At 35.1% G+C, this 10,067-nt stretch overlaps 1 long non-coding RNA gene across 2 annotated transcripts; it reads left to right on the top strand.

The window, feature by feature from the left end:
• The first annotated feature begins 3,928 nt into the window (after positions 1-3,928).
• LOC113946203 lies at positions 3,929-9,843 on the top strand. Of its 2 annotated transcripts, none has more exons than XR_003527345.1 (3): positions 3,929-4,214; positions 5,469-5,608; positions 7,651-7,887. It is a non-coding gene; the product is annotated as an uncharacterized LOC113946203 (long non-coding RNA). The 2 variants fall into 2 exon arrangements; XR_003527346.1 differs by lacking the exon at positions 3,929-4,214 and adding an exon at positions 9,057-9,843 and having other exon boundaries at positions 4,241-5,608; positions 7,651-7,903.
• Positions 9,844-10,067: the final 224 nt, after the last annotated feature.

Here is a 10,067-nt window from a genome sequence, read left to right as displayed (position 1 = left end):
CATTGAAGCAAAGCAAAAAGTCAAGTAAGCTTGCATACTGCTTTCCTTCTTGATTTTGAGACTGTCCCAGGAATTTATGCTCTGCCACCCTACTTTTCAGGAGTGGTTATCTTTTCCCCTTATTAGAGTTTGTGGCTGTCTACTTCATTTATAAATAAACTAGAAATCTGTTTCATGCTATGGAGTGGACACCACTTGCACTATACAATACCATCGTTATTCAACATTGAAATTCTGCTCATCTTTTTGCTATGTAGGTTGCGTTTCTTGGTTTTGCAAAATGGTAAATGTAATTGATTAATAAAGACAGAATATGATATTCCTGTACTAAGAGCTGGTAGGACAAATGAATAAAATAAAGGCTCTGCTGGATAAAAACAAGTCCATTCCAGTACTCTGTCTCTGACAGTGGCCAATAGCCCTTCCTTTGCGAAGCATGTCTCATCATGGCTAGGCTTTGCAAACGAAGATTTAGGGACGCTCTACCCACATTTGTTACAAACACACTGATGGCTAAAAAGGCCAATACAAGATAGACACGTCCGACTGCAAAAGGCACAGCAGAAGGACTCCTTAGGTGGTAAATTCTGCAAGACACAATTCTTTCTGCGTTGTAAAGCATGTAAAAACAAAACAAACAAACAAACAAACAAAATATTATACATTCCAGAGTCCCACCACACACCACCTGGTGAGTTTTGCTGTGAGATGTCCTGGTGCGAACAGTTATGTTAGGTAGTCTTTAATGTACTTTCTTTCCCCAAGATTTATTCTCGCATAGAAATGTTATCATTTCAATGAGTACCACATACCGCGAATTCAGCGGTATGTTCTTCTTGGGGCTAATCTTCAAGCATATTCAATCACCTTTTGTGAAATGCAGAAAATCCCTGGTTCACATTTTCCTTTTGGAGAATGAACTGAATCCACTGGATATTTATAGCCTAAGCCAACCTTGTGAAGGCCATGGATCAAGTCCAAACTTACTGAGTTTTTTAACTCATTAAAAATTTTAGTAGTCATAATGGTAATTTGATTGAAGTTCTTTAGCATTTTCCAAGCTTTTAATGACCTCAAGTCAACTCTGAAAGGAACGTGCATGAATAATGTGGGCTTAATACCATGTTCTAGAAAACTGGACTATCTGGTTCCTGTTTAAAACAATAGGTGGATGCCAATCTGACTTGCTGCCTCATATCTTGACAAAATCAATGTGAGTGAATAATGTATCTACTTTTTTGTCCTCTTAAGTGGAATGAGATTTTTTTTTTTTTTTTACGAAGTATATTGATTGGGACTGATGTTTTGGGGTTTTTTTGAGTGGGGTCGGGTTGGATTGTTTTTTTTAAGAACAAGCTTTTTTTTCAGTAAAAGTTTTGTTCATAAAAGTTTCTCAAGTCTAAGTTGAAACTGCTGATAATGAGGACCAGACAGAGTGAGATGGAGGGAACCTCCTGGTAACTCACAGCTCAAAGAATGGGACACTCATTTAGAAAGTGATATAAGTAGATTCACAGTCCTGACCTGGTTAAGACATGAGTTTGAGACTCACCACAGTGGAGTGCGCTTACCAGCAGCCTCTTCGTTCTTCTTGGGCTGCCCGTTCTTTCTATAACTGAGAGAGAGCTCAGTTATTAGACAGTGAGAAAACCTGGTTCAAAGCCTCACCTGATGTGACAAGGTGAACCTGCAGTTGGATCTCTCCAACCTGGGTGAACAGTCTGGGCATCAAAACATTCTGGAATGAGGGTCTCTATTGTATTTTGTCTTTACTGTGAATGTAAATAAAGGATGTATATTTTGGAAATGCTCTAAGGGACACTTGAATAAATCTAAACTGATTCTTTAAGTATCATACTGGAAATAGTTTTTTATTGGGATTGTTAAAGAAATGGAAAGAGAAATCACTGAAAAATATGCTTAAAAATTAGTAGCATTAGCTTAAATATTTATAATAAAACCAAGAAACCTTTGAAACAAGTTGTCAAAAGATATAGTAGCAACAATTCAGAGTTAAAACTCTATTATTTTTTTAAAATGTTGCTGTACAACTTCAGGGGAAAAAATAATGTGCTGCAAAATCTTAGGTATATGCATAATTTTTTAAATACTCTTAGTTCTTGCCTGGTTATAATTATTCATGTACATGGGAAATTGTAAGGTGATGAATTTCAATATGTACAGTAAAAATAACTTTTAACTACATGCATATGGCAAGGAAGGACTGTTGCTAATCTTTTTGTAACAGCTTAAATGATCATAATTCTTGCTTTTGTTGATAGCTTTTTCCTGCTTAACTGTTGAAAACATTTTCATACGGTATGGTGACCTTTCTCCAGGTTTACAGAATATTGTTTTCTTGTTTCAAGAGGGAAAATTTACATTAACTTTCATATATAGTAATTGACATTTATAGTCCATGTGGGATTGATTACTTTACCACATGAGAAAGCTGCAGCCTTAAAATATACAGAATATGAGACAATATCATCATGTTCCAACACATTATTTCCTCTGTACTATTAAACGGTCCACTGCTGGTCAGTTTCAATATTCTTGATACCTGAAGTTTTTACTATGAGAACATACATTATGTCTTAATGCACAGTCATTTCTGAATGTCCATCAACATTGTATGTATTGCTGTGTTGTTGTTTCACCTGTGTAAGTCTCACTGTGAAATTTTACCTGAAACTCTAGCAAAGACATTGACAGTAAAAGTACTATGAAAAATGAATTTTAAAGGTTTGTAATTTTGGTCTGAACAAGTATATGACATTTATGACAAATTCTGAGCTGCTTTTCCCAACCAAAATTATGTTTGAAATTAGCCAGATTATTTTTCTGGAAAACAAGAAAAGTTGAATTGGGATTTTTTGCAATATTTTGGCTCTTAGCATTGCACAAACTTTTGTTATTTCCAGAAGCATGAAAGTAAAGCTGTATAGCATGCATCAAAAATTGTAAAATCAAAACAAGAATACTTTTTTTTTTTTTAATTTTTAATGTGAGAACCTCCATTAGCATTACCTTAAAAGTTTTAATTTCCTTTATTATAAAAATTATGGCAATTCAGCTCACAACTTTTAGGTCAAAACTATACCTTAAATTCTGTTACAGTTTGAGGACAAAACCTGAAACAGACTTTAGCTGTGATTCTCAGGAGGAACATTCTTTAAGCAGTGAACGGAGCACCAGCCTCAATGAAGCATAAGATTTCCCCCATCTGTTCTCTGACTGTATATGCATTTCCCTTGTGAGCGTGTGTGTGTGTCCCAGTCTCCTTCCACCCCCAAAATTCTGACATTAAAATTGAAGTAGCCTTCATCTTAACAACAACTTCTAGCAATAACCAGTTTTATTTGTTCTTTGAAAATTGAAAGTAATCAGATAACAAAATTATAGAAAATAGTTAACTGAAGTTTCACATTGTCATGTTAGAAACACAAATATTTGAAATGTGATGACAGAGAAGGTCACAGCCACACTATTAAATACAGCACCATCGAAGGCAGAGTGAGAAAGACACTTGCTGCAGGATGCCCTCTAAGTGGGTGCAGCATAGAAGGAGGTGTCTTCAGGCCCTATCAGATACTACCCTTGCACTTCCTGCTAGCTGGGAGAAGCTGGACCCTCACAGTGTTTGGAAACCTGGTGGAGAGAAAGTGTTGGAAGAGTCCACAGAGGAAAAGGGTACTAAAATATCTCAGCACTGCCAATATGCCATTCATCCTTACTTAAGACAGCTGTAAAACTGACTGATGGGCTGCCTGAATAATATTTCTGTACAACTGTTTGTTCTTTACTTGTCATAAACTTTATTAAATCCTAAAGCTTTGATCTTGGACATGATTTTTCTTCCATTAACTTCAAAAATATCTCAGAAAGATTAGTAAGCATTGTTATCTTTTATACACAAAAAAATCACATACCAATTTTAAGGATGAACAGGTTCTGTTTAGGGTGAGAGAGAGAGAGGTGAGGAAGTTGCTTTTTGCAGTTACCAGAAAGTTGTTACTCCCCACCTGCAGGTGACCATTAGCATGGGAAGCAAAGGATCACTTACTCTTTTTTCTGAGTTAACTTTAAATCTGTCTTGGAGCAAAGAAACACACTACGCTACGTAATTAAATGAATTCCAAGTCACTGAAAACATATGTTACAAAGGTGCTAAACATGACTGCAAAAAAAGCTTCATCTGAGTTATATTTCTGGTTAGTCATGGTGGTAGGTTACTTACAACTGTAAGTATAAACATACATGATCAATTAAATATATATCTCTCACATTTGATATTTTCATATTGAGTATGCAAATGTTAAAGTTTAATAGACAATTAAAAGATGCATTTTAGATCTTGACTTCTAACTGCTTATTCTTTAAGAATTGGTAGAGTTAACAATGCTAATGTAATTTAATTTTATTTGCACAGTTATTGGAGAACCACTTTGCCATACTTAATTTCATTTCATGGAGAAATCTTGTTTACAATGGTCTCGATTTTTTCTTTCTTCTTTTTTTTGTTTTTAATAAAAAAAAAGCCATGATCCTTCTGGGACTCTGTGAAGTATACCTCCTCTTCTATTTTTATATGATCTTCAGGGAGCTTTAACCTCTACTACATATCACTGTCAGTTTTATATAAATACGTCTATTTTGATAACTTCAACATGTCATAATCTTTTAGAGAGAGAGACAGGAAAAGCAGCATGATCAGTATTATATGATATTCATTACATATCACTGATGTACATTTAACCTTTTTATTCCAGGGCATTATTCAAATAAGTCTGTGCCAGTTCTAGGAAACCTTTGCCTTCTGAGATATTTTGTTTTAATTATTCAAGACAACATTGCAATTCTACCAGTGAAATGTTTAATTTCTTCTCTCTCTCTCTCTCTCCCTCTTTTTTTTTTTTTTTTTTTTGTTATTGCACCCTATCTAACAGATGGTAGCTTGGATAAAAGTGGGTAAAATTGTTATTGATCAGATGTGCACTGGATTTCCTGAGTTTGCCGTTACATATTTCTAAAATTCCTGAGGCTAAAGAACTAAGAGGTAGGACAATTGCTCAAAAATAGCAAATGAGCCTTTCTGAAATGAAGCATTGAGTGAATACTAAAATTATATGTTTGTGAGTTGTTCATAAATCAAGATTTCTAATAGGATAAAATGAGTTTGTGGTAGATTCTGATTTGACATAATTAGTACTGATCCAGTGTCTGGATTTCTCTTTACTAAAAACACATTAAGATATGTGTATGTGTATTCCATTAGACACTAAAGATTCTACATTTATAAACAAGTACCCTGCTTTCTGTTGTTTTAAAGACATTACATTAATTTAATTTACTTGAAATCTTACATTTCTTCTGACTTAAGTACAGGGATTGGTCCTAAGAGCTCAAAGGAACCAAAAAAAAAAAAAGGAAAGAAGAGTATCTCAGTTAATATATCTCTTTTTCAGTGTTCAGATTCTTCTTCCAAAGAGTTAATGAAGCTACACACATCCTTTAACCCTGCTGAGAGTCACTGATCTGACCTGGCTAACCTGCAAGTTCACACAAAGGAGATAGCTGGACAACAGCTGTTTTATTAACAGCAGAGGTATTTACCTTTTATAATGTTTCCTATCTGTGTAATTTTGTATTTTTACCTGTTAGCTCCTGGTAGTATAAAATAAAAAGTTATAATTTTCTTACTATTTCCCTGTCAAACTTTTTCTGTTCTTCTAGAAATCCTCTACTCCTGTCCTTTTAAAGAATCTATTACTCTACTGCTATTGGGCTAAGCATGCTATTACTTCTTATATTGATTATTTTATTCCTATATAGAGTATAATATTGGAACGAAAAAAAAAGATTCTAGAATCTGAAACTCATAGTGATCCTGTAGGAAAGCAAAAATTCCCTTCTAACTTCACTAAAAAGGGGGGGGGGGAATCTTTTGGGTTTGCCTCTGTTGGTTCAGGGGTTTTTTTATTCAATGTATCTGTGTCTCTTCATGAGCAATTCTATTTCAGTTTTTTGAGAGTGAATTGTCATGTCATATCTTACTGATTCAAACAACATATCTCAATGTAATTGCAATCATAATTTCTTCTTTCTATTTTATTGAAGCTGACCTCAAATTCTTTGGGAATTATTTTTGGATAATAGTGAAATTGTGCAAGTTACTGAAATAATCACAGAATTTCATTGAAACGTCCTTGCTGAAGCCAGAGAGTACACGGAAGCTGCTTCTGTAGCACCTTTGCTATGCCATGGTGGGGACGGAGCATTTTCCATCAGTTAATCAGTTCAGACTTGCCGGTATTCGTGTAGGCTGTAGAAAATGGACACTGGAACAAACTCCTCTCTCAGTGGTGTCCAGATTTTCTTGAAAAGGCAAGTACCTGATTGGAACCTGGATGGAACCTTGCATATATCTTGAACCTTGCACACAATCAGATACCAAGACCTAGAATTAAACACAGCAACCTAATGGATCTAGTGAGCTGTTTCAGAATTATGCTTTTGCTATGAAGCAACTTGTTCATCTTCCCAAAATAACTGTGCAGAGATAATGATTTGAGGATGCATAAAAGAAGAGACAGAACTGTTTCATTGAAGGTAATCTGGTCTTATTGACCTTGTGGCAGTGTTTCCCCTGGCTTTAGTGGATCTACACTTCTACTTACTGCATTTACTAGAGCTACAAAATGTGCAATAAGGTTTCAACAATTCTCACAATATAGTGGGGATCAGCTAAAGGTTTGTAATTATGCAGATTTTCTGAGTGAAAGCAAAATGTGCCAAGTGGGAAGAGTATGAACCGTATAGGCAAACTAGGCTAATTCAAGCTAATTTATTTCACGGCATTATCAGCAATACCATATAGAAAACAGGATCTAATACAGGCAACCTTTCTCTTCTTGTGTAGAATTAGAGCATGAAACAACACATGCAAGTTGCAAACACATTCTGCTTGTACCTTGGATCATCCTGAGAGAGGTGTTGTTTTGGAGGCATGGGAATTTTAAAGAAAACTCTATTCAGACATGACCAGTACAGTAAATGAATGAACCATTAATATTGTTGCAATCTATGCCTAACAAAATCATTTCCTGTAGCAACTGGAGTCACTAGAAGGTAATCAAATCACTCTTTCAGGTGGTAAATCTGTGGAAGTATCACCTCGACTGAGGTGCAGGGGATAACATGCCATAGTCACTTCTGGCTAACAAAGGTGGAAAAGCAGAGAGGCCACAATGTGTACTGAGAGACAGCCCCTATCAGGAGATGCTGACACACTTACTTTGAAAAAAAAAGTGAACAGCTGGTGGACTGGAATTATTGAGTGTCGATATAGCTGCAAACTCTGGCTTATAGTTTACATGTTGATGTCTTTTTTTTCTTCATAAATTTTAACTCTAAGGTTTTTCACTTCAGAAAATCTGGCTGATCATGAGTTAACCATGACACTGTCCCTGAGCAAAAGAAAAGATGTTTGACTCAGTGAATTCAGGCTCAGATAGACTATGAAGTACATTTCAAAGAAATTTTGGAGTTTGAAAGCAGATTGTTCTACAGACAATTCCTCACAGATTATTTGTTAGAAGTGAATTTACTGATATTTTTCCCATCTGTTGTTGCTTATCTCTCAGACAGGATGGTTGGTTGCAGAAGAAAGGTGGAAGGTAGGAATTTGAACTATTTTCTACAAGGAAAACTTTGCCAGATTATTTTCAACTGATTCTAGCAAACCCCAGGGACACTGACTTGGGTGAGACGACTCATGTGTGATTCAGTATGTTGTTCCAAGAATGTAGTGTCAATCCCCTGCTGGACACAGCCAAGTGGGTGAACAGTGAAGTCATTAAAAAGGGAAAGAGCCTTGGATAATAATAAAAAAAAGGCTCAGGTGAGTTCAAAAGAGTTGTATCCTTCGTTGGTGTAGATTTTCACACTATGGCACACAGAGGCTTCCTAGGATGAGCAGCTGAAGAATAAAGTCTTAGTGAAAAATGAAACCTTAGTGGCAACATCTATCGTACTATGTGAGCTGAGAATAGCAGTTTCTGAAACCATTAAAAAATAACTGCATGCCAGGACACTTTGGTAGAAGAAATGGTGTGATAAGACTGTGCCCCCCCCATGGCTTCCCCTCATCCTGCCCATAGTCCAGGGCTCTATGTCTGCCCCAGAGAACATCAGCCCCTGCCCGAGCAATGTTGTTTCATTGTGCAAGATATTCAAGAAATGTACCCATCCTGCCTTCAGCTAATAAACATACCTGTTTGAGTGTTTAACAAGCACACCAGGCAAAAAAATACTAGCTTATTAATTTCGCAACAATGGATACTGATATTTATGAAGTAGACAAATTATTGCTTTTTTTCATCTTTAATATGCATGTCCTGTCTTAAATTTAGATAAAATTACTGCATGTCATATAGTTCAACCTGCTACTCAAAGCAGGGTTAGATGAAAATTGGATCCATCTGTGCTGGACCTTGTCTAGCCGAGTTTTGAAAGTCTCTAAGATTGGAGATTTCACAATCATTTTGATGATCTTATTTCAGCGTTTAACTCTCTCATTGTAAGATTTCTTTTTTTAAAGTAATGCATTTTCAAAATGTAATGATTTCAAAAGGTAATGAAAAAGAAAACTGGAAAAAACGGGAAAAATTATTAATTAAAACAAGTACTTCAATTAAAACCAAACAAACACAAAAATAATAAACAAACCAAATGCTCAAATGAAATGTTCTGGATCATTCTAGCAGGTATTTTATTCAATTGCAAAAAAAATTTTATGTTTTTTTGCTATAAGAAAAAAAATATTTAGCCAAAATTAAAAACCAGTTATTCATGCAATCATCTAGACTATTTTGATGCTACTTATATATTACTCAAAGAAAAACTGTGTTGCCTTCTGTGTCCAAGAGTGTAAATGTTCTGGGTTGATTAAGAATTTTTTTTTTTTTGTTAATATTTTAACTTTGTACTTCAGACTTAAAGAATTGCTTAGTAGTCAGCAGAAGCAGGATCATTTTGTCATATTCACTTTACAGTTGTAAGAAACAGTATTAGTAAATCAGAGAATTGGAAGACTTGGAAATAAGTGTCAAGAAAACTGCAGACGATGTTCAATAAGGGAAGGACTGCACATATGTTGAAAGACTAACAGAATGCAAAATGATCTTGACAAACTGGAAAAAATAGTCTTAAAAGACTGTGATATTTAACAAAGTAAAATGGAAGAATCACTCCAACAATCTACTTCAGTAGTACAGAATGGAGAATTGAAAAGCTATCAGAAGTGAAATATTTCGGGATTATAATGGCCAATGAAAAGAATTTTAACACAGTGGTATTGTGCTCCAGAGCTAGAGGTGAAAAGCCTGTAGCATATGAAGAGGGTCATAGTCTACATAACATAAAATCTTCCCTCCTCTTAAAACTCAGTTGAAGTGGTGTGCAAGTTTGAAGCTCTGCTCTTCATGAAAGATGTGGAGTAGTTGCTGAGTGGAAAAAAGAGAATTCTGAGACAAGACATGGATCTCTTCAGAAAGGGTACTGATGAGAGGAAGTGAGCAAGCTTTTTTCCTCCTTGGAACTTAGTCTTAGAACACACTTTAATTACAATACCTTCTAGGTTAGGCCTAGCAAAAAAATATTACCTAAAATCTTACCTTCCTGGAAAGTGATGCTATTACGGCAAGTCTTACCAGATGACTTATTAGAATCTGTAATATCTCTTCATCATTATAAACGGCATTTTGTTATTTTAATTTCTGAAATAAAATCTGTTTTCAGAGTCTGCTAATTTGTGTCAAGATACCATTTCACTCTTAAGTGGCTGTGAGTACTTTGATTACTCTATTTTTATTAACAATATGCTATGTGAGACTGTAAGTTAACATATACTGTCTACTCTATACAAAACAATATAATTTTTCGAACTTTGTGATAAAAAAGGATGAAAATATCCCTTTAAAACTCCCAGTTTGAAATGTTACTTGTTTTCAGCTTCAAGATGCAGACTTACAATACTTCCACTCTTTTTGAAATTCAGAATACAT

The sequence above is a fragment of the Corapipo altera genome, unplaced genomic scaffold (genome assembly GCF_003945725.1).
Source record: "Corapipo altera isolate COAL_440 unplaced genomic scaffold, ASM394572v1 46, whole genome shotgun sequence".
Classification (NCBI taxonomy): Eukaryota; Metazoa; Chordata; class Aves; order Passeriformes; family Pipridae; genus Corapipo; species Corapipo altera.
Note: the sequence above shows the minus strand (reverse complement) of the source record. Positions and strands in the feature narration are given on the sequence as shown.